A 26,538-nucleotide genomic window follows, 5' to 3' on the forward strand; every position below is an offset into this window, starting at 1 on the left:
TCTTACTCAGCTCCTGAGTTATTTGCATAATTGGGTTACCACCTCCAGGAAATATCTTTCATTTGGCTTCACATATTTTCATTTCTGCATGACTGGAAGAAATTCATTTTCCTTCCTACGCGACGATCTGGAGCTGTTGCTGCCAGCCTTGGTCACCTACCCTCTTCCTATCTTTGGCCAGTCTTTGGGGGAGGGGCTGCCAAAGCTGGGTAGCCAAGCCTTCCAGGGCTAATGCTTCCTCCTGGGCTGGGAGGTTTGTGGATTGAGGAAGAAGACAAGGGGACAACTCTGTGTTTTCATCTATAGAATTGCATACCCATTAACAATCTAATAAATGCTTACCTGCTTTTCATTTCGTGCTGTGCTCTTGTCTAGGGATCTTACTATCCTAGAAGGAGGCAGCGTGCAGTAATTCTGATTTCAAATTCTGGCGCTGACTCTTACCAGCTTTAGGACCGTCCATAAAGCATTTCATTCAAGTCTTGTTTGTGATCTGTAAAATGGGAAGAATGGTGTTCTCACCATGTACCTCACAAGGTTACCATGAAGGAGGTGCTTTGGAAACCTTCTAGTGTAATGGACTCTCCAAAGGCTTGGGGACAACTTGCTTGTGAGTGGCGCTGAGGAGAGTGTTGGTCAGGTGTGTCATAATTGAGGACTCTGGGGGTCCCTCCTAACTTTGTGGCTCTGGGCTAGAAATAAGAGTTGTAACTATTCTTTTTAGCAGCATCATAGAGTGGTTAGAGCTATAAGGCATCTTGGAGCTCTTTTAGCCCAACTCTTACTTTACAAAGACAGAAACTAAAGCCCTAGAGGATGAACTGAGTGAATAAATGGGGGGGGGGAAGCATTTTTTTTTTGGTGAGGCAATCAGGGTTAAGTGACTTGTCCAGGGGCACACAGCTAGTAAGTGGCAAGTGTCTGAGGTCGCATTTGAACTCAGGTCCTTCTGACTCCAGGACCAGTGTTCTATCCATTGCACCACAAACAAAAAGGCATTTTACGGTACGTAATGCTTATTACTACGTTCTAAGCAGTAAGGATTTAAATAGAAGGGCAAGACAGTCCCTGTTCCCAAGGAGCCCATATCCTCGTAGAGGGAAATAACACATCTAGGAGGTTGGCACAGCAAGGCAAATGGCAAGGCCCCATGGTTCTTCCGCCAAGCAGATGGTACCGCATCTTTTTCAGTGTCATTTCCATTGATAAAACTCTCTCTGTCACTGCTATTGAACCATTCGACAAGGCAAGGACCCTGGGGTGGCAGCTTTCTTGTCCAGGTCTTCAGCAGCTGTGGCTCCTGGGGTTGCCAGGGCTGCAGCCCCTGGCTTATGCTGCCTCATGCATCTTTCTCAGGATGCTCATCTGCTCCATCAGAGCACAGAGTGGGGAAGTCATCCCTTCTAGTCCCGGGATCACTACTGGTTCGTTTTCTATTTGGGAGCCAATCATTTGTTAAGCCATCAGCAAACCAAAAAGCATGGCTTATGTACTGTGGGCCAGACACACACACACACAAAAGACTAAGACCCTCAAAGAACTTACATTCTATTGATGTGGGGAAGAACAAATTTACCCAGATATGTAAGCTTGAGAGCCTCCAGAAAAAAAAAAATACAACTTGGATACTAAAGAGTCTTGAGTCACATGAGGGTCAGGTGAAGGACCTGGGGATTTTTAACCTCCAAAAGAGAAGACTCGGCAAAGTGGGCCAGAGAATAGAATGCTGGACCTGAAATCAAGAAGACCTGGGTTCAAATTAGGCCTCCGATACGTAATAGCTGTGTGACCCTGAGCAAGTCACTTAACTTTTGGCTGCCTCAGCTAATAAATGAGATGTTGGGAAAAACATTTAGCAGTGCCTGGCACATAGTAGGTGCCACCAAAATACTTGTTCCTTTCCTGTCGTCCCCTTCACAGAGGATGCTAGAACTAGCTTTGAGGAGTTGAGGGGCGCTCATACGGAAGAGAAAGGTTAGACTAGTTCTGGTCGGTCCCAAGGGGCAGAATCAAGACCAGTGGGTAGGAGTTAGAAATAGCCAATGTAAGCCTTGGTGTCAGGAAGAGCTTCCTAACAGATACAGCTATTCCACAATAGAATGGGCTGCCTCAGGAACCAGCGGCTTCTTCTACTTTGGACAGCTTCAAGCAGCGGTTGCATGACCACTTTTCATGGTCTGGATAATGCAGTAGGGTTCTCGATCATTGTGTCAGTTGAATTAAGCTCCCCTGGTCCTCTCCACCTTCAGCATGTTGCAAGAACGCATGAGATCATATCAAGAAAAGCTCTTTCTACTATTTGGAAGATGGCACGACACCATTTTGAGGGATTAGCTATTAACACATTGCAGAGGGAATGTTATGACTGGTTAGTACTGTTGATTGGCTAGTGTCTTAAGCTCGAGAAGGAAAAAGTTGGATATACTTTCTCAGCTATGCCATTGGCCCAGCTTCTGTCATTGGTGCCCCCAAAACTCAAAGGTGGGAGCATTGGGCTTCACTTACTTGGCTTCTGGCTGATCCCTCCAAACTGACAAGACTGTCTTCATCACAAATGCTTCTCCATTGACTAGAAAACCATCAAACATCAGAGCTGGAGGGGACTTTCCAAATACTCTATTGGGGTGGAGAACCTGCAGCCTCAAGGCCACGTGTGGCCCTCTAGGTCCTCAAGTGCAGCCCTTTGACTGAATCTAAACTTCACGAAACAAATCCCTTAATAAAAGGATTTGTTCTGTAAAACTTGGACTTAGTCAAAAGGCCACACTTGAGGACCTAGAAGGCTACATGTGGCCACAAGGCTGCAGGTTCCCCATCCCTGCTCCAGATAGACTAAACTAGTAACATGTTGTTGGAAGACTGATGGATGTGGGCTTGGGTTCACATCTCAGCTCTGATAATTGTGAGCCAGAAAGACCAGCGGTAAGTCACTCAAATTCAGAGTGAGAATCAGTTTCCTTGTCTGCACAATGAAGAAATAACAATTCCTTCCCTCCACCCGGATTGGTATAAGGCAAGTGTTTCATAAGCCTAAAAGCCCAGCCTTAGTCATTTTACAGAGGTGGAAACTCAGACTGGAGAGGGGAAGTCACTTGGCCAAGGTCACACAGAGCCACCTGCAGAACCTGAACCAGAGAACCCAGGTGTCCTGAGTTCTAGTTCAATTTATTTCCCCTAGCTCAAGCAAGAGGATATGTTGCCAAGCCTCTAGTCAACTCCATCCATACATCTCTGCAATTTTGCCACTAGAAGAGTAGAGGGAAGGAAATCCAACTGTGTATATTTTAACTGACATTTATTAAGCACCTACTATGTAGAAAAAGCTGTGTTAAGTTCTAGGGAAGAAGCAAAGATAACAAAACATGGCCTCTGCCGTCAAGGAGTTTTATAATCTCATAGGGATTGGAGAGGAAATGGGAAAGGTGGATTTTGGTGGTGGGGAATTCTGTTATAGCATAGTTTGTAATGAAACAAGAAGATAAATCTATTTCAGAATCAGCCAAACAGTCAGGTAAAATTACAGCAATTCCCTAACGTGGAATAAAAGAACAGTACTGATAATAACTGGTACCTCTATAGCACTTTAAGGAAGCCTTAAGACATGCTCTGGGTAGCCGGTCAACCCTCTCCCCATGCCTGTTTCAGGGTTGCCAAGCAGTTCTGTTGTGTTGAGGTTATGAAAGCATTTCTTATGGACATTCATATGGGACATTGCACTTTTTAAGTATTGAGAATCTTGGAAATCATTGGAAAAAAGTCAGGCTTCCTTCATAGAACCTATTTCTGTTCTCAAATTTGCCCTAGTTAAGCTGATGAAATTGTAGGAGTTAGACCTGAAAGGTTGTTCCCTGTTGTTGTCCAACTCTCTATGACCCCATTTAGAGTTTTCTTGGCAAAAATACTGGAGTGGTTTGCCACTTCATTTTCCAGATGAGGAAACTGAGGCAACTGGGGTGAAGTGACTTGCCCAGGGTCACACAGCTAGTAAGTGTCTGAGGCCAGATTTGAACTCAAGAAGATGAATCTTCCTTGTTCCCAGCCCAGTGCGCTATCCACTGTACCACCTAGCTGGGAGGTACTAGCAGTGGAGGAGACCAAGAAAGGTCTCCTGTAGCAGGTGTGATTTGAATTGAGTCTGGAAGGAAGCCAGTGCTGCTGGATCTGAGAGTGAGTAGAGGGGAGTAAAGGGTTAAGAAGACTCCAAAGGTAAGAGCGGGCCTAGTTATTAAGGGTCTTTGCTATAACTCTACCTTCCAGAGGAATGGTTAAGAATATGCTTTCCATTCCATTTATTTCTTGGCTAGAAATTCCTGGGGAAATGCTGCTGCTTGTCTTCTAGGATGTCCAAAAGGGAACTTGGAGAATCCTCCCTTCAGTCAAGTTCGACTGTTTGTCTGAACCTGACCTCTAAGTAAGTTCGATAGGTGGTATCAGTCTCCCAGAGAACTATCTTGGGCTTCAGCAGCCCTCACCCTGTGCTTGAGGCGGGGAAGGCCATAGTGGTCATATGATACCTTCTCTAGGGTGGACCACACAATTGGGGAGCCCCTGAGCCACCTGCCAATACTTGATAGTAAGAGCCTATTTTAATATTAAATATGATTTATTGCACCACATCCTGCTTGTATAGTGAGTGACTGCTCAGAGAGGGTGATTAATCAAATGCAGGTCCAGGTTCAAAATAGATATAGCTCCACTTTTATTTTTTTTCTGGTTCAATAAACCCTTTTCAATCAGTCAACAAATATTTATCTTGTGTGCCTAGCATTGTGCTAGGTGTTTGGAGGCTAAAAAATTGAGATAAGTCATAGCCTCTAGTAGGAGAGTGAGACAAAGACCCCTTTTTTAAATGAAATTAATTTTTGTCCATGAACACAAATTTACTTTTTCTCCCTTCCCTGGTGGGTGGTAGCATCGAAACCCTTGTAACTAATATGTATAGTCAAGTGAAACAAATTCTCACCTTGGCCACGTCCAAAAAATACATTCTGTGGCAGAGTCCTTCCCCTCTCTGTTAGGAAGTGGTTTGTTTATTTCATCATTGGGCCTCTGGACACTGTTTGGTTATAATGATGATTGGAGTTTCTAAGTCTTTCCAGGTCATTGAGATAAATCCTTCATCAGTTCTCAATAGAACCATATCAATACACAATCGTGCTTAAGAGGTGCAAACTACAGAGCTGCGTGAGGTCACAGGAGGACAGCTGTCACCCTGGGAGAGATCACCAGGGACAGGTTGGGGAAGGGCTGTATAGGGTAGGTAGAATTTCAGCTAGGAAAGAGTAGAGTGACAACATATCGTTTCCATTGCCAAGCTATGCAGTCAGTCAGCTCATATCAACTAACGTTTATTGAACTGTTACCATGTGCCAGTCACTGTGCAAAGCCCAGGCCAGTGGGATGGCACAGTGGCTGGAGCTCTGGGCTGGGAGTCAGGAAGACCTGAGTTCAAATCTAGCCTTAGATCTTTATTGGCTGTGTGAGCCTGGGCAAGTCACTTAACCTTTGGTTGCCTCAGTTGTCTTATCTGTAAAATGGAGATAATATTAGTACCTACCTCCCAAAGTGTTGTGAAGATCAAGTAATGTAATTGTAAAACACTTATCATAGTGCTTGGCACATAGTAGGTGCTATGTAAGGGCTAGCTCCCATCATCATTATAACAGAGTACTTTATAAACGCTTACAAAAACGCCAGTCTCCCCAATGCGAAGAGCATGCATAAGGAATGAGAAGAGCTGAGTTCTGGTTCTGATTCTGCCCACATACTACCCTTGTGATTGAGGGTGAAATCACTTAATCTGGATGACCCTTTGTTTCCTCTTCCGTAAAAGGTCAATAATAACACTTGTCCTGCACTGGCTCTGAAGTCAGAGAGAGGACCTGGGTTCAAGTCCCACCTCTGACCTTAACTGCCTCAGTGATCTCTGGCAGGACAATTCACCTCCTGGGCCTCATTTTTCTGACCTGTAAAATGAGGGAGGGAGGCACCTGAGGTCGCTTCCAGCTCGGTCTAGATCTCTGATTCTACGAAAACCTGAAAGCATGATTAGGAGCCATGTCGTCTGTAGAGAATGGGCTCTGGATCCCTAGTGGAAACATAGCTTGGGTGTGAAGCTTCAGTCTCCCCCTTCCCCAAGCTTTAACTCTAAGGTTTGGGGGTGAGGGGTCTTCCTTCACCAATAGGACAAAGCCATAGCTTTGTCTATCTTTAGCCAGAAACCTAGAATTGAAGTAGCCCTGGTAACAACAACCATGGAGAAGGCTCGGTTCCCACAGCCCTGCCATTTGAAATGGAAACTTATTTTGCTTAAAATAATAAATAATTTGTTCATGGCTTCCACTTCTGAATTCGCCGCTCTGGGAATGACTTGTCCCAAAGGACTGGGGGATGACTGAACCTCGGCTCCTGGACACACCAGCCTGGCTTGCAAGGAAAGGCTTTGGGGACTCTCCCTGTGTTTCCTGTAACATTAACACAGAAGTGAAGACTTCTGCTTTTTAGAATTGGTGGGATTTCACAGTGAGGCAGATGTCACTGAGAGAGAGAGAGCAAAGATGACATTTCTGCCATAAGGAGGAAAATGATGCTTTGATCCCTGCCCCCAGCCCTACAGCCTGGGCTCAGAAGGTTTTGACTAGTTCCCCATTGTATTTTAAGCACATCTTGTAGACCCCAATAGGCTGGTTCAGATGGTTCTGCCCAGTCAGCCATCCCCAGAAAGGCACGGCTCCAAAGGTGGGTACTGGGGCAGCAGAGAAGAAAGCTCTCGTCCAGGGAGGCCTTCGTAGTCACTGTTCACGGTGAGTTCTGTGTCTTTGGCCAGATTAAGGCAGGGCAAAAGTAGCTTCTCTTTGACATAACTGGAAAGAGGAGGGAATGGTAAACATTCCCAGATGCTGCCATGACTGAGGGTGGGAGCAATCAGAAGCCACCCTTAGGGCAAAGCCCAGACTCCCCTGCAATGAGTAAGGGCTACATGACTCATTTAAAAACACCTTGTGTAGGATGCACACAGCCCTTGGCTTTTGAAGATCACACTCTTTTTTTTCTTTTGTTCTGACCACATGCCAGGATATTCCCATTTCACAGGTGGAGAAACTGAAGCACCGGGGAATTAGGTGAACCCCGGTGGCAAATGATCTGCTGTCGACCCTGAGGCCCCAGGTCACAATTACTGCCTAGTAGGTATTAGAAAGTTCATTGTCATTTGGTCATTTCAGTCATATCCCACTCTTTGTGACTCTGTTTGGGGTTTTCTTGGCAAAGATACTGGAGTGGTTTGCCATTCTTTCTCCAGCATTAAGAATTTACTTCTGGGGGGCAGCTAGGTGGCACAGTGAATAGAGCTCTGGCCTTGGAGTCAGGAGGACCTGAGTTCAAGTCCAGCCTCAAATATTTGACACTTTCTAGCTGTGTGACCTTGGGCAAGTCACTTAACCCTGATCGCCTCACCGAAAAGCAGGAAAAAAAAAGAATTTACTTCTAGCTTTACCTCAGCCCTTACCCCTTTAGAAGTCACCTAGAGTGACCCTCAGTATTCTCTCTTTTGTGCAGAATCTTTAACTCCCATTTCCATAGTATAGTAAGACTCACAAAGCATTTTCCTCAGAGTAATCAGATCAGGTAAGTAGTGAGCGTGTTATTTCTATCTTACAGATGAGGAAACTGAGGGCCATTGAGATATTGATCCAAGGTCATGTGGCTAGTAAGTATAGAAATTAGGACTCAACGCTAGGCCTCCTGCCTCCAAAATAAGCAGACCCAGGCTCTGGTCCATTGGTTAGTCAGTCAACAAACACTAGGTTCTATAGCGAGGTGGCGCAGTGTATGAGCGCCATTCCCAGGAAGACTTGAGTTCAAATCCTTCCCTAGATACTTATTAGCTGTGTGATTCTGGCCAGACTGTAGAAGGCTTTAAATGCGAGGCTGATGAGTGTATTTTTTTTAGTCTCAGAAGCAATAAGGTATCATTGACATTTTTGAGTAGTTGGTTTTAATTGATAGAACTGACAATATCACCTACTCCAACAGCCCATAAGCTGTGTGGAGGATGGGTTGGAGAAGGGAAATATGGGAAATAGGGTGATCAATTAGGAGGCGATTGTAGTAATCCAGGTGAAGGATAATGAGGGCTCAAAGTAGGAAAAAGCTGTGTAAGTGGCAAAAAGGACATAGATGCAATAGATGTTGTGGAAGTAGGTTAAATATGACTGGGCAGCGGATTAGATATGGGGATTGAGGGAGAGAAGCTACAAAGATGACTCTGAGATTGGACAGGTGGTGGTACCATCAACAGAAATGGGGAACTTTGGAAGAAGGATAGGTTTGGGGGAAATAGAAGTTCCATTTTGGACAAGTTGAGTTGGAGACATCCAGCAGGCAGGCAGTTGGCCACTGGAATTCAGGAGAGTGATTAGGGCTACCAATAGAGATTTGGGAATCCTCTGAAGAAGAAGTTAGAGTCAATGGGAACAATGACTGTGATTTAATTGGAGCTGATGGATTGCTTGGTAATTATGCATCCAGGAGACAGCTGGAGTATATAGTGGGAAAAGCACTTTGGAATCAGGAGAACTGGGTTTGAGTCAAGTCAGTAAGCATTTGTTAAGCAGGTACTATGTGCCAGGCACTGTGCTAAGTGCTGGAGTCCTGACAATGTATAACTCTGAGCAATCCACTTAGGCTCTTAGAGCCTCAGTTTCCTCATCTGTAAAATGGGGGTGATTATGATGCCTTTCATGCTATTTACCTCAGAGTTATTTTGAAGAAGGTACTTTGTAGGGTGCCAGATAAATGAGTCATTCTTAGCAGGGCCCAGAGCAGTGAATTTGGAGTCAAAGGATGTGGGTTTGAAACCCAGAACAGCTACTTGCCTCTTGGAATGGCCTTGGGCAAAGCTCTCCACAGCTTGGGGTATTCATCTTCTCTTCTGTTAAATGAAGAATTTGGATAAGGTGGGCTCTAAGGTCCCTTCCAACTCTATGGAGAAGCTAAATGGGGAAGATTTAGAAAGCGCCACCACCCCATTCTTCTACATCTGCATCTTCATAAACCAGGCCTGATCCCCTGCCAAAGAGTTAAGGGGTAACATATGTTGAGCACAAACTCCCACTCTGCCTCACCGCCTGAGCCCTCTTCCTCTCCAACTGCAGTGTGGAAGGAACAAAAGTCTCGATACATGTTTGGTCAAGACCCATGGGCAAGCAGGGGTGATTTCCACAAAATGTTGTAGAGTAGGGGATGTCTATTGAAAAAAGAGACCAGGCATCTGGGAAACCTCAGACCTGTAGAGTCCTTCGTTAAGAGCAGACAGAGCCATCTGGATGCCACTAACAACCAATACTTTCTTTGTTGTTGTTATCATACAGTTGTGTCTGACTCTCTGTGACCCCATTTGGATTTTTCTTGGCAAAGATACTGGAGTGGTTTGTCATTCCTTCTCCAGCTCATTTGACAGATGAGGAAACTGAGGGCAACAGGGTTAAATGACTTGCCCAGGGTCACACAGGTAGTAAGTGTCTGAGGCTGATTTGAACTGGGGAAGATGAGGCTTCCTGGCTCCAGGCCTGGCACTAGGGCGCCACCTAGCTGCCCACAAATAGTGGCTAGCATCTATAAAATGTATCATCCCTGAAAAGTGACAATCCAGTTTTCGCTTGAAATCTCTCCATTAGAGAAGAAGCTAAGGTGGTCGGCTCCACTTTGGGGTCGCTCTTACAGTTAAAAACCTAAATTGGCTTCTTTAGCAACTTCCACTCACAGCCCTTATTTCTCCCCTCTGGGACCACTAGAACCAGTTTATTCTATCGTTACTGGTCATTATGGAACTAACTTGTCACACAGAGAAAACAGTATTAATACTCTACCCATCCGCCTCCCCAGTTAAGTAGGCTGTTTGGTGTGTCCATTTTCCATGGGCCTCTCTAATCCTTGAAGAGGTAAGGGGAGTGTTGGGTAACCCACCCACTCACAGTTAAGGGCCAGTCGTATGGAGGAGGCAGAGGAGGACAGCCCTCTACAGATTCACTTCTGCTCTTGAACAGGCCATCCAAAGTTCTCCAAACAAGCCATTCCCCTCAGGGATCCCTCAAAATTCGACTGAGACACAGCCTGTCCATGCTGACTCCTAGTCCTCTGGCATCAAAAGCTCTGTGCCTGTGGCAGGGGGTTGATAGATATACTGATGTGGTAAAAAACATAATTAGGCCTTCAAATGTGCCTGTGGCCCTCCATGTCAGGGAGAGGCCCAAAGCAGGCTTCCCGAAGCTCCTATTTGAGTAACAGAGAATTTCTTGAGGGAATTACACATTCCCAAGCCGTCTCCCACTTTCAGCTCTCAAATATGGTGCTGAAGAACAAAGAAATATATTTTCTAGCCCTTCGCAATTCTCCCAGGAGCTGTCTTCTAGGGTACTTTGTCAGGACCTCTCCTTTGCTCCCCTCACCCCTACTTTGTAACATATTTATCAGTGTGTATGTAGCGCTCATAAGATTTAGAGCCATGAGGTAGGTTATAAAACCAGCTAGTCAAACCTCCTGTTTTGCAGATTCAATTTAACAAGCATTCATTAAATGCCTTCTAGAACAATTACATTTATATAGCGTTTTAAGGTTTGCAAAGCATTCTACAAATGTTATCTCATTTGATCTTCACGACAGCCCTGGGAAGTAGGTGCTATTATTATCCCCATTTTAGAGATGAAGCAGAGGTTAAGTGACTTGTACAGGGTCACACAGCTAAAAAGTGTCTCAGGTGGGATTTAAATTCAGGTCTTCCTGACTTCAGGTCCAACACTCTATCCATTGCACCACCTGGCTGTCTATGTGCAAAACCCTGGGAATATAAAGGGAAAGAAAAGAAGCAGTCCCTGCTTTCAGGAAGCTTCCATTCTACTAGAGAAAAACTATATGTGTGTGGATAGATGGATGGTTGGATGGATGGATGGATAGATGACAGATAGATAGATAGATAGATAGATAGATAGATAGATAGATAGATAGATAGATAGATAAGCAAACACACAATCATTTGAGAAGAGAGAAAGGCCATGTTTAGGAGGTGGACCCTGAGCTAAGTCTTGAAGGAAACCAGAAATTTCAATGAATGAATGAAAACGTGTTTATTAAAACCTTACTGTATACTTACCATACAAAATAGTCCCTGCTCTCAGGGAGTGTACTTTTTATTTTTATTTTTTTTAATTTTATTAATTTATTTTGATTTATCAACAATCACTTCCATATGCTTTTGAGTTGAAAATTTTTCTCCCCCTTCCTCCCCCCCACCCTCCGCAAGATGGCGCACAATCTGATATCGGCTTTACATTTACATTCCTATTAAACATATTTTCACATTAGTGAAGTTGTAAGTAAAAATTAAAACCAACAGGAGGAACCATCAGAAAGAGGAAACAAAATAAGGAGTGTACTTTTTAATGGAGGCAACAACACACGTAGGAGAGTGGTGGCTATGGTGGGATATATTCTGGTTTGGAAAATTATAGCCTATATCAGATTTCGAACTGTCATGGGGAGGGAAAGAAAAAATTAAAACTCAAAAAAGTGATTGTTGACAAATCAAAATAAATTAATTAAAAAAGAAAAAGAAAATTACTGGGATGGTGAGTGGGGCCATGGACAAACAGGTTGACACATCCTTTCCAGGAGCAATGGAAAGATTGATCTGATTATGGTTCATTTTGGGAGGGGGAGAGCAGGAGGAGAAGGTAAGAGAAGGTAGGACGAGGTAAGAGAGGTTAGTCAAGTGAGGTCTAACTGAAGCCCATCTGCATATAGTGGGTCATAATAGTAGGGCCCCAGGTGGGAGTGCCAACCTGAAAGAGTTCAGTTGTCCAGGTCAAGGTCTCTTGAAAGAACAACTGATAAAATGATGAAGTACTCACTTGCAATCTGGCCGGGTCCCACCTAGATATGGTGGGCCAGCTGAGGGCAATCACCAGTCATGAGGCAAAGGTGAGGAAGAAGTGCATTCCGGGGATGAGGGAGCCAGGGAAGAGACAGCCTGTGTAAGGAACACAGCTAAGCAGAGAGAAAACTGAGGCTGAAGAGGCTGGCTGGCCAAGGCTACAAAGGTAGCTTATAAAAGCGCATTGGGCTCAACCTCATTAATCCACATTTAAGCGCCAGCCACAGCCCTATACATATTCTCAGGGATCAGAGTATATCATTTCACTCCCAGCCAAGGGAAATGTGAACTCCCTAAGCGTTCATGGTTTGGATGAGCAGACTAATTGGCTGCCTGAAGAATGATCGATGCCTTGTATCCAGGACTAGGAAGGTGATAAAAGTCCTGCTGGCCCTGGCCCTGGCCAGACCGCATGTAGAATATTATGTCCTCTTCTTGCATTCGGGGCTCTACGTTTTAGGAAGGACGTTAAGCTAGAAAGCTACCTAGGATGGCAAAGAGCATCTGGGTCATGCCAAATGAGAATTCATGGAGGGAACTGGGAATGTTTAGCCTGGAGAAGGCTGGAGGTTGACAGAGGGGAGCAGATAGCTGTATTTAACTGTCTGGAGGGTTGGTATGGGAAAGGGCCATTATACTTGTTTTGCTTGGCTCCAGAACTAAGTGCAAAGAGGGGAAAATTGCAAAGACACTGATTCAGGCTAGATATAAGAAAGTAAAGGTGGCACGGTGGATAGAGCACTGGCCCTGGGTCAGGAGGACCTGAGTTCAAATCCGGCCTCAGACACATAACACTTACCAGCTGTGTGACAAGTCACTTAACCCCAATTGCCTCGCCAAAGGAAAAAAAAAGAAACAAAGAAACAAAGAACCACCTAATGGGTTATTGCTATTCCAAACTGGAGTGAGCTACCTTGGGTGGTAGTTGCTAACCCCTGTAGAGCTTCAGAAGAGATGGGATGACCGTGCAGGAAGGTTGTCATGTTCAGGTAGAGACTGGCTCCGATGGCCTCAGAGGTTCCTTCCAGATTGTGTTAGGGGAGAATGACGAGGCCCCTAGGAAATCAAGAGGAGACTTAGTTTTCTTTGACAGAATTAGCAGCTTTGGTTTCCCAGAATCCAAAGGTTTCAGACTTCAGTACAGTTTTGTTATCGATCAGTTGGAACCTCCCATGTCCAAATTCAGTCCTTTGCTGAAAGGAACAAAAGGGTCAGCCCCTGGTACTCAGCCACTTGCAAAGTGAGACAACTCACTGCAGGTGTTCAAAATTAAAAAAAAAAAAAGGCAGCAGCTAGGGGGTGCAGTGCATACAGCTCCAGCCTTGGAGTCAGGAGGACCTGAGTTCAAATCTGACCTCAGACACTTGACACTTAACCAGCTGTGTGATCTTGGACAAGTCACTTAACCCCGACTGCTTCACCAAAAAGCAAAAAAAATTTTTTTTTTAATGCTTATTAATTGGATGTGTTTCCCACCTGCTCTATGAGGACAGAGGCTTTTACCTTTGTATCTCTAGACCCAGGATAGCGCCTTGTATACAGTAGACACTTAATAAATGTTTGCCAACTCAAATTTCATGGATGCGTTGGGGAAATGGTAGAAAAAGAACAAACCTATTCACTTTGTCCCTCAGTTTACATTTTTGCACAACTGGGATGAAACATCTTGCTAAATACTTGGAGATCATTGTCTGACGGGCAGTGTGCTTATCTGTAAGCCATCATAAAGAACACATAAGTTCTGTGTTAATATCAATAGATCCCATTTGTCCAGCTCACACATTTTAAAATGCTTTACTCATAGTAACCTTGTGAGATAGGTAGTGTAAGAATTATTAGCACCATTTATAGATGAATTAAAGTTACGTGTGCCCATAATCTTGCTCATAAGAATATGAGGCAGATTTTGAATGCAGATCTCCTCATTCCAAACCTAGCCCTGTTGCCACTAGACCAAGATGGCCCCTATAATTGGCTCCTAACTGATAGAACTGGGAAATGAACCCAGTTCTTCTGACTCCATTGACCTTTCTCATGCTCCTCCCTGTTCCTCCATGAAATGTAGGCTGCTTTTTCAAATGCTGTTCACCTACGTATGTTTACACTGGTTGGTCAGTGTTAATTAACTAAACAACTCTGCCCTCATTCAGTTTTTGAAACCACTTAATTGTGATTGCTACTGGTTTCTATCATGTTCGAAGGCTTGCAATAATAATTACAGCTAGCATTCTTAAGGGCTTTAGATATGTTATAGCATTTGATCCTCATAACAACCCAGGGAGATAGATGCTGTTATTATAACCATGGAACAGATGAAAAGAATGAGGCTAGAAGGGGTTAAGTGAGTTACCCAGAGTCACAAAGCTACTAAGTATCTGAGACAAGATTTGAACTTGGGTTTTCCTGATTTCACATCCTTCACTGCATCTACTTCACCTTAGCTTCTTACTAAGTATAAAGTACATAATACTTGCCCCAAAACAACCTAGTGAAGTAGGTCGTGTAAATGTTATTATCCAAATTTTACAGATGAGGTAAGTGAAGCAGTGTTTAGAGAAGTGATTTGCCCTAAGGCACATGTCTAATGTCTAATGGGCAGCTAAGTGGTACAGTGGATAGAGTGCCTTCAGTGACCAGAAGTCAAAAAGGACCTGAGTTCAAATCCGGCCTCAGACACTTAACTAGCTATATGACCCTGAGCAAGTCACTTAATCCTGTTTGCCTCAGTTTCCTCATCTGTAAAATGAGCTAGAGAAGGAAATGGCAAACCACCTCAGTATCTTTGACAAGGAAAACCTCAAATGGAGTCACAAAGAGTTGGTCACAATTGAACAGCAGCAACAAGATGCGTCTGGTGATTATAGTGCTGTTTCTGGGAAGTACCTACTATGTATAAGGCTTTGTGTTAGGTGCTGAGCTGCGAAGATGAAATTATACAGAGTCTGATCGCAAGGAATTTGTCCTCTGATCTTACAGTGGAAAGAACACTGGATTGGAGTGAGAGGAACTGGATTTGAATCCTAGCACTCCATTTGTTACCAATGTTCCCTTGGACAAGTCACTTCCTGTCTCTGGACCTCAGTTTCCCCATCTGTAAAATGAAGGGGTTGGACAGGATGAGTTCTCTTCCAACTCTAAATCCCATCATCTTCTTTATCCTCCTACTCCTCCTAATAATGATGAAATAACCTTAAGTGCTTTCTTATCAGCAAACCCATTTTTTTCTATTTGGGGATTTAGTGTTTTGTTGTTTATTTGTTTCAGTCTTCTCTGACTCATCATGACTCCATCTGGCATTTTCTTGGCAGAGATACTGGAGTGGCTTGCCATTTCCTTCTCCAGATCATTTTACATATGAGGAAACTGAGGCAAACAGGGTTAAGTTGTTTTGTTTTGGTGAGGCAAACGGGGTTAAGTGACCTGCCCAGGGTCACACAGCTGGTAAATGTCAAGTGTCTAGGGCCAGATTTGAACTCAGGTTCTCCTGACTCCAGGACCCATGTTCTATCTGCTGCTCCACCTAGTTACTACCTAGCTGAGTTAGACATTATTCTAAACAAAGCATATGTCTCAATCTATGCCCCAAATGAGTCTATACTCTCCAATGGACAATACTGAGGTGAATCAGCATATAGAAAGATGCATGGACACAGGTCATTTGGTTTTTCACAAAGATGTTTTTGAGTAAGACTAGGGACTAAAAATTAATAAACATCTACGGTTATGTACAAGTATGAGTGTTTGTGGGTTTAAAAAAATTCTCCTGGGCATCTGCTCATAAAAAAATTGAAACCCATTATAAAGTGAGATTGATTTGGGCTTGGGGCCTAATTGGTTGGGAGAGAGAATTTGAGTGGCTTTTCTGATCTCTACCTCACTCTTTCTTTGGATCTAGACAGGGGGCATAGGAGAAAACACAAGCATTCTTGACTTGGGCTCTTGTGGGAAGATGATGGTGATATATTATGAATAAGGACATCAACAAATCACATTTCTTTAGCACTTCAAGATTTGAAAAGCGTTTTCCTTGTATCAGTCCTGTGAAGTAAACCATGCAACTGTGATTATTGTCATTTTGCAGATGGAAAGGCCGAGGCTCAGAGAAGAGTGAAAGGATTTGCCCATATTCACACACTAATAAGTGGGAGAGGGCCAAACTGTAGAACTGGAAGGGAGCATGGAGATCATCTAGCCCCAGGGTTCTTTACCTTGGGTCCATGAACTTTAAAAAAAAAATCAGATAACTGATTTCAATATAATTGATTTCCTTTATAAGTCCTTATATTTTATGCCTTTAAAACGATGATTCTGAGAAGGCCCCTGAAAGGGGAGCCATAGGTTTCCCCAGATGGCCAAAAAGGTCCAGGATACCAAAAAAGCCAAGAACTCCCAATATAGACCAATTGTTTTATTTAACAGAGGCTTAAGTGACTTGCCTAAGGCCAAGTGGCTAATGGTAGAGCTGGTAATAATAATAACTAACATTTATTTAGTGCCAGCTGTGTTCCCAGGCACTACGCTAAGGGCTTTGCAAATATTATCACATCTGAGTGTCGTAACAATTCTGTGTAGGTAGGTGCTACTGAATATCCCCATTTTACAGATGAGGAAACTGAAACAACCAACAGTTAACTGACAGCTAGTTAGTGTCTGAGGCTGAATTTGAACTCACATGTTCCTAACTCCAGGCCCAGCAGCAATATTCACTGTGCCATTCCTGGTTTTCAGTCTATTGTCCATTCATTCATTCATTCATTCATTCATTCAACCAATATTTATTCAGCATGTATAGTAGACTATGGGATTTTGCCTCATGTCCTGATTGTATTGTATTAGTAGACTGGAACTGAGGTAGGGGCCAGGCCTACAGTGGCAAGGGGTAGAGATCGAGAATGTACTTACCCACTTCAGACTTATTTCTTCATCTTTAAAATGAGAGGGTCTACAAATCTCAAGTCAGGAAGACCTGAGTTCAAATGTGGCCTCAGACATTGAGTAGCTGTGTGACCCTGAGCAAGTCACTTAACCTCTGCCTCAGTTTCCTCATTTGCCAAATGGGGATCATAACAAGACCTACCTCCCATGGTTGTTGTAAGGATTAAATAAGCTAATAATTATAAAGCACTTAGCACAAGGCACATGGTACATGCTATATACATGTTAGCTGTTGTTAATGTTAAGGTTAGCATGAGTGTTTGGAGGTAGATAACTGCCCGAAAGGCAGTGTACTTCTCTGTCTGCTTGTTATCGCCCTGTGGCTGGGCTCTTGGGTGGTTCATTTCCTTCGGAAGTCCGTCCTGTCTGAGCTGGAGAGTTCTGTATGTTTGCTGCAGATTCAGTCTTTCATTCCCTGACTGAACTCAGTGAAGGGGGCATTGAGGGAGTGGGAGGAGGCACAGGGGAAAGGGAGCATCATTGCTAAAGAAGGTAGGGGCAGTGTAAATGCTGTGAAACCCCCCGACTCCCACACCAAAACTCACCATCTAAAACGAAAGCATCACTCAAGTATTTTTTGAGGCTGCCTTATGGGATTGTGGTCAGAGTCGCCCAACAGCCCAGGAAAAACCTCCTCTCCCTCTTGCCAGATGCTGGGGAATACTTAGAATCTTTCACCAAATGGTAGCTGAGCTCCTTTAAATCACATCTGCCTAGCCTTGACTAAGACTCTCCCGCTTCTTCTCCCTAGCCCTCTATCCCCGCCGCTCCACACACACCCCAATCCCCAAGTGGCAGCTGAGAGACATTAGTCATTTTTTCTGTGCAGCCAAGAGAGACCTGCGCTTGACCACATCAAAGCTGGAGACCTGGGCCAAATGTCCAGCCCTTCACTTCTCCCAGATCCCGGCCAGGAGGCCCAGATCCACAGCTGGGAGGCCAGACCCACCCAGCTTGCCTCAGAGTTGGGTGAGCTGGAAGATCTGACCTATTTGCTCCCTCACAGCTGGAGCAACAGCAGGGAAACTGTCTGGGTCTTCCCTTCCAACACTTATAATGATGTGGGGTGGAGGCAAGAGGGGGTGGAAAGTCAGCATTTCCAATATTATTATTTGGTTAGGGGGAAAACAAGCCAAAAAAAAATTGCTGCCCAGTGCCAGCTGAAACCAACTGCAGAGGCCTTAGCATCTACAAATTGCCTTTCTCCTCACCAGGCCAGCCTTTCATTAAGCTGGCCCAAAGACCCAGGGCTAAAGCTAAACAAATAGGTCTCCAATTTCCTCCTAGATCCCAGGGAGGGTTACACAGGCCTGAAGCAGCATCCTGGCTTGGGTTTATATATTTATTTTTGATTTTTTCCCCCTTAGTCGGAAAACAATGTTGCAGTTAATTCTCAACATATGCTCTAGTAACATAATAGCCTCTAGTTTTCTTTGACCTCTGGTTGCAAGGGGGGTGGCAGTAAACAGACAGAAACCATGGCGATCACAACCCAGAGCCTGCCCTGCGGTGGCCTCGGGGTTTGAGATTACTGATCGGAAGGCACCGATATATGGCAGCTCCACCGAGTGTTCTAACGGGCTCATCTTGGATCAATTTCATTGAGGTGGGGGTGGAGGTGCAGGAAGCATGAGGAAAGGAGGCTGGAGATGGGAGATGGGCTTCCTTGCCTTTCTGAGCTGGATCTGCATCAGGGCTCTTTCTCCTGGGCTTGGACTAATCCAAGAAGATAGGGCACTCAGGAACACTTTTGTAAGTATTGGTCAGTTATGACCCAGACTTGATTCTGAATCCCAGCTCTGTCACTCACTACCTGTGTGACTTTGGTCAAGTCACTTCCGTCCTCTGGGCCTTAATTTCCTCCTCTTGGAAATGGGTGGGGGAAAAAATAGATGATCAGTAAGGTACCTTCTACTTCTAACACTGTATGATCCTACTCATACTTCTGAAATAGGCAGATGGGAAGGATGCCTCTTACTTCTGAGCTCTCTGTCTCCTCCCATCCTATCTTCTATTCCTTCTCTCTCTCTCTCTGTTTCCCCCTCTCCCTTCTCTTCTCTCTTACTCTCTCTCTTTCTGTTTCCCCCCTCCCTCTTTCTCTCTGTCTCTCCCTCCCTCCCTCTCTTTTTCCTCTTTCTTCTTTCTGTTCTTCTCTCTTTCATAACACCCATATTCCCATCAGGTTGCAGATAAGGGAAACTGAGGCATGGGGTATTGATTGGACTTGTATCAACCTTACTTGGGAAATTACTTAAAGAATTTAGAAGAAAATCCTAGTAGTCCTGACCCTTTAAGCCATAGTTCTCACTACTGGACAACACTACTACACCAAATAAAATTTTCCTACTCTACCCCATCTGGAAACCTCAGCACCCAGAATTTTAGAACAGTGAGTTCAACAAACCTTTGTTTTCTACTGTGTGAAAGGTATTGTACTGGGAAATGATGGCATTTAGAGCTAGAATGCACCTTAAAGCTCATCTTGTCCAATCCCCCTATTTTACAGTGAGGATATTGAGGATCAGAAAAGGAAGTGACTTAACTGAGATCATGTAGGTAGTAATGGGTAGAAGTAAGATCTGGACCTCTGTCTTCTGACTCCAAGTCTGATGATCATCCCATAGCAGCATATTGGCTGGTGCCGCTCACGTTTCTGGAGTGCTTTCCTCAAAAAACCCCGTAAGGTAGTACAAGATTAGGAAACTGAGGCACAGAGGGGTGACATTATTATCCCAAATTCATCTAGCAAGTGGTGGAACTGGGCCTTGAACCAGGTCTTCTGGATCCCAATCCAGACATCCTTCTGCCATACCACACTGATTCTCTAGATGCCTGGTACATTTGTTGAATGAACAAACAACAAATAAATGAATGATAATGCTCAAGAAACTTGTATCCTGCAGTCTGACATTAAAGAATCTATATTGCGGATCCATCTCCCCTCAAATGTCAGTGTGTTTGTTTTATATTAAAACCATGCACATTTCATTTGATAAGTTTGTTGGTTTTGGGGGAGGGCAGGGGAGACAAGTTATTGCAATATATATGAGCAGTAAAGAAAGTGAGCAGGTCACACATAACCACAGGAGAGCTCTGGATGTATCACGTAATGTCAAGAAATTGAGAAGAAGGCCCACAGTATGTTGGATAGACTCTCATGGAGGATTGATGGAAGGATATGGACAGGATCGCCTGCTATGAGTGGGCATGGCTGACTCATGAGCTGCGTCACTGGGGGAGAGGGACGAAGAGAGTAGCCATATGGATGAAATCACATCCTTTGAAATATTGCCATATTGGCCAATGCAAGAATTTGTTTTGCTTGATTATGCATATTTGTTACAAGAGTTCTGTTTTTCTTTTTCTTTTTTTAATGAGGGAAGAGGTAGGAGGGAGAGAAAATAGATTTTTGTTCATTGAAAAAAATTAAATTTAAAAAAGAAAAATTGTCCTATTACACTGTGGTTTTCAGGTCACGGGTTCTAAGTACCATGGAAAAGTCTTGGTTATCTGACATAGCAATGGAGTGTTTTGGTTAATCGGAGTTTCTGGTTAGCCAGTTTGTGCCCTGAAAGTACAGCAGGGCAAGAACCCCTCTCCTTTTGTAGGATGATGGAATTATACCTATGGACTCCCTCTTAGGGGTACCTGGCAGCAGATCGTGTGTGGCACTTACCAGCCAGTAACTCATGTGCCCCCCCAAACTGAGAGCAATCAGCAGCAGTGGCAACTACAAGGTATGAAAGGAGCCTCACAAAAGCACCAAGTCAAGGTTTGGGGCTTTAGCCAGACCCAGTAAACCCAGAAGAAAATCCGCTGTTTCCCTAACATGGAGCCCAGGGAGAAAACTAAACTTTAAACAAAGCAAAATCAAAAGCCTTAAGAAACGACAAGGGTTTTAGTGCAGCAGTTTGATTAGATGTAAGAAGTTTGTGCGAACGGACTGTGGTCATTGGCCCTCCACCTAACCTCATGGTCCTCCCCGGTCCATGGGACACCCTTGGGGTCCCATGACCATGGTTTACCTCTCTCAAAGCCTGCCTCTTTCCCTAACATCGATCCAAACCTTTAGAATTAAGGACTGGACTATCTGGGGTCAGGCTGCCCCCTCCTGGGGTGACTATACCCTCGCACTGCCCCCCCTTACTCCCAAGTGAAAGAATTCCCAGCTGTTGCTCTTGGAAAGCATAAGGAAGGAGCTTATGAGTTAGCAGAAGAAACACTGTATACATGCATGAAATAAATAACAATGCAACTGTCGAAAGTAGAGGTCCAGACAATAAGTTCTATCACAGGATCTAAGACTGGAAGGGGCCTCAAGAGATGTTCTAGTCCAACCCCTCCATTTTACAGATGGGAAAATTGAGAAGAGGGACCTGGTCTGGAAAAGGGGAGAGGGAACACAGTGAGTTGGAAAGCAGCATGGTGTCATGGAAGGAGTGTTGGAGTCAGGAGACCAGGGTTTGAATCCTGGCTCATATATTAATTAGCTGTGTGACCTAGGACAAATTATATCTCCCCACTAAGCCTCAGTTTCCTCAACTGTGAAATGGGGATAATAATGTTATGTATACTATATGTATACTGTGTGTACATATATACACATATACATATGTACATGTTACATATACATGCATGTACGTAAATGTGTATGTATGTAATTTGACCAGATGTGATTTCATCCGTGTAAGGAGCTTCCAGTAATTTACCAGTATAGATTGACCTTGTCTTTGTAGTGCAGAAAAACTGCCTGGGGCACTTGCCTATGGCCACAGAGCCAGTATGTGATAGAAGGGAGGTTTGAACTCAGGTCTCTCTGGGTCTGAGGCCAGCCCTCTCTCTTTCTCTCTATCTGCTACACCTAGATCACCCTGGCTGTCATTGATTGGCCAACAGTAGGTCCCAGTCCTAGCCTCACTTGGTCATTGTTTGGGCCCAGATGGTTTAGAGTGAGTAAATAACAAGTGTTTCTGTTTTGACCAGAAATCCTGAGGGTCTTCCGCTCCCAGATTGATTTATTTTTTTAACTAGGTAAAAGAGGCCATTCCTTGTCTCATTTCTTACCTAGCCTTAATCACTGAATGAGTATTGTCTCATCAAACTGAGACCTGGGAAAGACCTTAGCTTCAAAAGGCCTGTGTCTCCTACTGCATCTGGGGCCATCTCTAGTCATCCTGACCTATATCTTGCCACTGGACCCAGTTTGCTCCAGAGCAGAAAGTGAGGATGGTGGCTTTGCACAGCCCTGCCTCACTTAAATCTAATTCGCTTGCAAGTCATGGCATCATCTTCCTGATGTCATGGTCTTCTTCAAGAACAAAGGACAAAAAAACCCCCCAACTATAGCACATTGCCTCTCCAATATTAATGTGTATATAGTAACAATTGTACTCCCTACTTAACAGGATTGTCAGGAAGAAAATATTTTGCACAGCTTAAGGTGATATACCAACATGTGGCACTGTTATTAAGGTGATTTCAAAATCATTTTCTTTTATATGAAGGCTTCAGACTTGTAGCTTTGGGTCCAGGAGGGCAGCTCTTTGATTCAGCAGAGCATATCACTTACCTCCAAGTACCAAGTGTCTGGGTCAGTCAGTCAGAAAATAAGCATTTATTAAGCACCTACTAGGGGTAGCTAAATGCTGAAGTAGATAGAGCATGGGACCTGGAGCCAGGAATACTTGAGTTAAAAACGGGTCTCACATACTTACTAGTTGTGTGACCCTGGGCAAGTCACTTAACCTTGTTTGCCTCAGTTTCCTCATCTATAAAATGAGCTGGAGAAGAAAATGGAAAACCACTCCAGTATCTTTGCCAAGAAAAGCCCAAAAGGGGTAATGAAGAGTTGAAAAATGACTACATAACAGGTACCTACTATTGTTAAGCACTATGCTAAGCCTAGGAGGATAATATTTAAATGTGTGTGTATGTATGTTTCTCATTATTTTCAGTACTGGATAATGGCCAGAACCATGCTGGTATAAGGGGTCCCAGCACTGCTCTGCTGGTCTTTTCAGCTCTCAAATTAGCAGTAACCCAGTCCATATTTGCAAGTCAATAATTTCTGTTTCTATATGATTGATAGCAACATCTCAGCCACAGGCTTAAAGCTCTTAATAGCTCCTTAAAGGAACAGAATGTACAAAATTCTGAATAGGGTGTCATGCCTCATGTGCAGACCTTAGGTTGGTCTGATTGGAGAGGTAACAGGGCTGAGAAGTTTTACATTTCATTGTGTCCCCAGCTAGCAATCAGCACAATGCCGGGTATATAGGAGGTAGTCGATGAATGCTTGTTGACTAAATGACCTGGGTTCATAGGATCTTAGATATAGAGTAACAAGGGGATTCCAAGGCCATGGCATCTAACCCCCTCATTTTACAGATGAGGAAACTGAGGTACCATAGAGAGCAAACAACTTGTCCAGCGTCACAGACACTAAAAGTGGTATGTGTACCCAGGTTTTCTGACTACTATACCACACTAGTTTGAGGCTCAACTTTGACCCTGATAGCTATGTTATCTTGGACAAATAACATTCCTCCTAGGTCTCACTTCTCTTTTCTTTAAAATAAGAGTTTAGACCTAGATGGTCCCTAAAGTCCTTTCCAGAACAAGTAAATTTCTTTCTAATGTCCTTCTGAGTGTTCTGCATTCTGGTGTGCTAGCTTACACATTCTGGGTTCTGAGGCCTAACATACCATGTTCAAAGGCCCCTTTGGGCTCTGACATTCTGTTCCATGAGTAAGACAGTCTCTCTTCCCAGCTTCCATTCTAGTTGGGAAAGTAGCACATACATAAGAAAACTAACAATACCAATGAGGGAGTTTACTGGAAATGCCCAATGTGTGCTAGAGACAGTAAAGATGGCGGATACCTCACAGTAGAGCAGCCAAGTGAGTATTGCCTGTGCCTCAGAGAGGTCAGCACTCCCTAACAGTGCCCAGGCCTCACAGCAGGCAAGTCCAAACACGTACAGAAGTCTTGGCATCCTGATCCCCCCCTCGGTGGACTCGGCTTATTTGTAGTACAAGAAGAAGGTGGCTGGGAGGGGGAAAGTTGGTTTTCAGCCCAGCAAATAGGAGACAGCTGGGAAATAACAGGCATGGGGTGCGCCTGCGCAAACCTCAACAAGCTGGATCATTTAATACGGGCCTGAACACCTGTTCCTATCAACAGTGACCTCATCCTCTGTACTGTTTGTTACCAGGTAACCACCAGCGAGACGCTGCTGGCACCTGGTGAGGTCAAGGGATGAAGGACAGTCACTTCATAAGGAGAAGCTTGTGATAGCCATCCAAGGGGCTTTCCAGCAGGGGATCCTTGGCCCTGCTTAAAAAGACACCTACTTTCACCCTCTCTCATTCAGTTCAGTTCAGAACCAAGAAGGACAGAGCACCTACACTATAGTGTGGTGCTGGTATTGCTGTTCAGTCATTTTAGTCACGCCCAGCTCTTCGTGACCTCATTTAGGCGTTTTCTTGGCAAAGATGTTTGCCATTTCCTTCTCTTGCTCATTTTACAGATGAGGAAACTGAGGCAGAGTTAAGTGCTAATAAGTATATGAAGCTGGATTTGAACCTGCCAAGTGCTCTATCTACCGCACCACCTCATTGCCCCGGTAGTTTGTGTGTGAACGTTGTTGTTTGTCCTTCCTTCTCGAGGAGACCAATGACATCAGAAGGGTGATGTCTTGGCTTGTGCATGAGGAAAGAGTGCGTTCCAGGCATGGGAGTTAAATCCTGGTAAATGAATAAATACTTTCTAAGGGTGATGGGATCCTATTAGTGATAGCCCACAGTGGCGGTGTATGTAATTAATTGTGGTCAGTAATAGTGTTTCCTTGGCCAAGTGGCTTTGGGGAGTAGGCTAGGAAATAGCAAGGAAAGGGGTCTCAGGGCTCTTTCTCTCCAGAAATATACATGATGCAACACAGGCAGGTGTCCTGCCCATCAGAACACTTTCTGAGTTCCATTCTTCCATAGTAGGAAAGGCATTTAAATTGAGCCATGTCAGGTCTCCTGGGGCGGTAGAAATGCCATAGAATTGAAAGTCATGCGCTTCTGAGCAAGATTCAGGCTCATAGACATTGATTCAGACTCGTAGCCCTTCGCGGTCATAGACAAGCCTATTCCAGCCATTTGTGCTGATTACAGCATCAGGTTGTCAGAGGCCAGAATGGAAGGGACCTAGAAATTCTTCCAGCTCTGACATCTGGGATTTTGCAGAAGAGGATTCAGAAAGATGAATCCAAGTGGATGCCGGAATCCCTTCAGCAGCATTCCTGGCAAATGAATAAGTACTTTTGAAAGATGATGATATTAGAGATATCAGAAGGATTTTCAGCCAGCTGAGCCCAAAAGCTGGTGAGTGGGATTGCTAGAGGTCACTGCCAGGGCAAGGGTAGACATTCTGGTCTCTGTCGCTAATGAGGTCTCACATGCTGCTGACCAGTATGCTAGGGAAATCCCATTTGTGAGATCCCATGACCTTGATTTATCTTTAGATCATCTAGCAACCTGTCCTCCAGATCACAGCTAAGAACTCAGAACTTTCGAGCTGTCAGGAGGTCCCAGGTGCTCAGGTAATCACAACACATTGACCATGACTCTGGCCATGTCTCCATCTACATGCTTGGGGTAGAGGGCTCCTGTAAGTTAGCTCTGTCATCAGCATTGCCCAGGATGGCCTTGTGCTCCCCATTCCTCTGGACCTTTCCTACTCTCTCTCCTGTTTTTTATGCTGTATTTATCAGCATCTCCTTTTTAAGGAGGCATTGTAAATGGGTAGATGGAATAAACACATAGAAGTGGGAACGTTATTATGTCTGAAGTAGTGAATGCATCTAACATTTCCTCACCATGCTTCCTGCATTCAGGCCATCCTCCTTTCTTGGAGTCAGGAAGACCCGAGTTCAAATCTTGCCTCAAATACTAGCTGTGTGACCCTGGACAAGTCACTTAACCTCTATCTTCCTTAGTTTTCCCATCTGTAAAATGGGTGGGGAGGGAGTGGACTTGCTGGCTTCTAAGGGCCCTTCCGGCTCTAAATCTATGATCTTCTTTATTCCAATCCCATTGGAACCACACCCCACCACACACACTCTTTTAGCTCCCCTTCATCTGTTATCCCCCATTAGAACATAAGCTCCATAAGGGCAAGAACTATCTTGTTGTCTTCTATTTGTATCCCCAGTACTTAGCCCAGTAGGTACTTAAATATTTTTTTCCCTTTGATCATCTTCTGAAGGTGCCCGCTTTACAGATCACTTTCATCTCAGTCTCTCTGGCAAACAGGTGCCCTCTAGATGAAAATTCCCATAGAGATGTGTTGACTCAGCAAGGTGCCCCAGGTACCATCCAAAGGTTCAGCCCCACACCGATTGGTGGAGTGAGTCAAAACATGGGGAGGGTTTGGTTCACACCTAGAGTTAGGAACAGCTGAGCACAGCCTCTGAGCAAGTCAGCCTGCAGCAGCTGCGGCTCCCACCAATGCTGCCGGCCGCCACCGCTCTACTTTCTCCCTTGTCCCATCTGTTCCCTTGGACCGCTTCCCAAGAATGTGATCCTTAGGGAGGAGGAGAAAGACAACGAGAAGCAAAAGGCAGAGGAGAGAGGAATTGCCCTGGAGGAATGGCGAATTTGAGGACACCATTGGCATACTTAAAGAAT

General features: G+C 44.4%; 1 protein-coding gene across 5 annotated transcripts in view; it reads left to right on the plus strand.

Moving 5' to 3' along the window:
- Nucleotides 1-26,538, plus strand: part of CBFA2T3 (CBFA2/RUNX1 partner transcriptional co-repressor 3) — a 203,630-nt gene that overhangs the window by 85,041 nt on the left and 92,051 nt on the right. The gene's annotated exons all lie outside the window — the stretch shown is intronic.

This window comes from Phascolarctos cinereus, unplaced genomic scaffold (assembly GCF_003287225.1).
Source record: "Phascolarctos cinereus isolate Bilbo 61053 unplaced genomic scaffold, phaCin_HiC Scaffold_2;HRSCAF=192, whole genome shotgun sequence".
NCBI lineage: Eukaryota > Metazoa > Chordata > Mammalia > Diprotodontia > Phascolarctidae > Phascolarctos > Phascolarctos cinereus.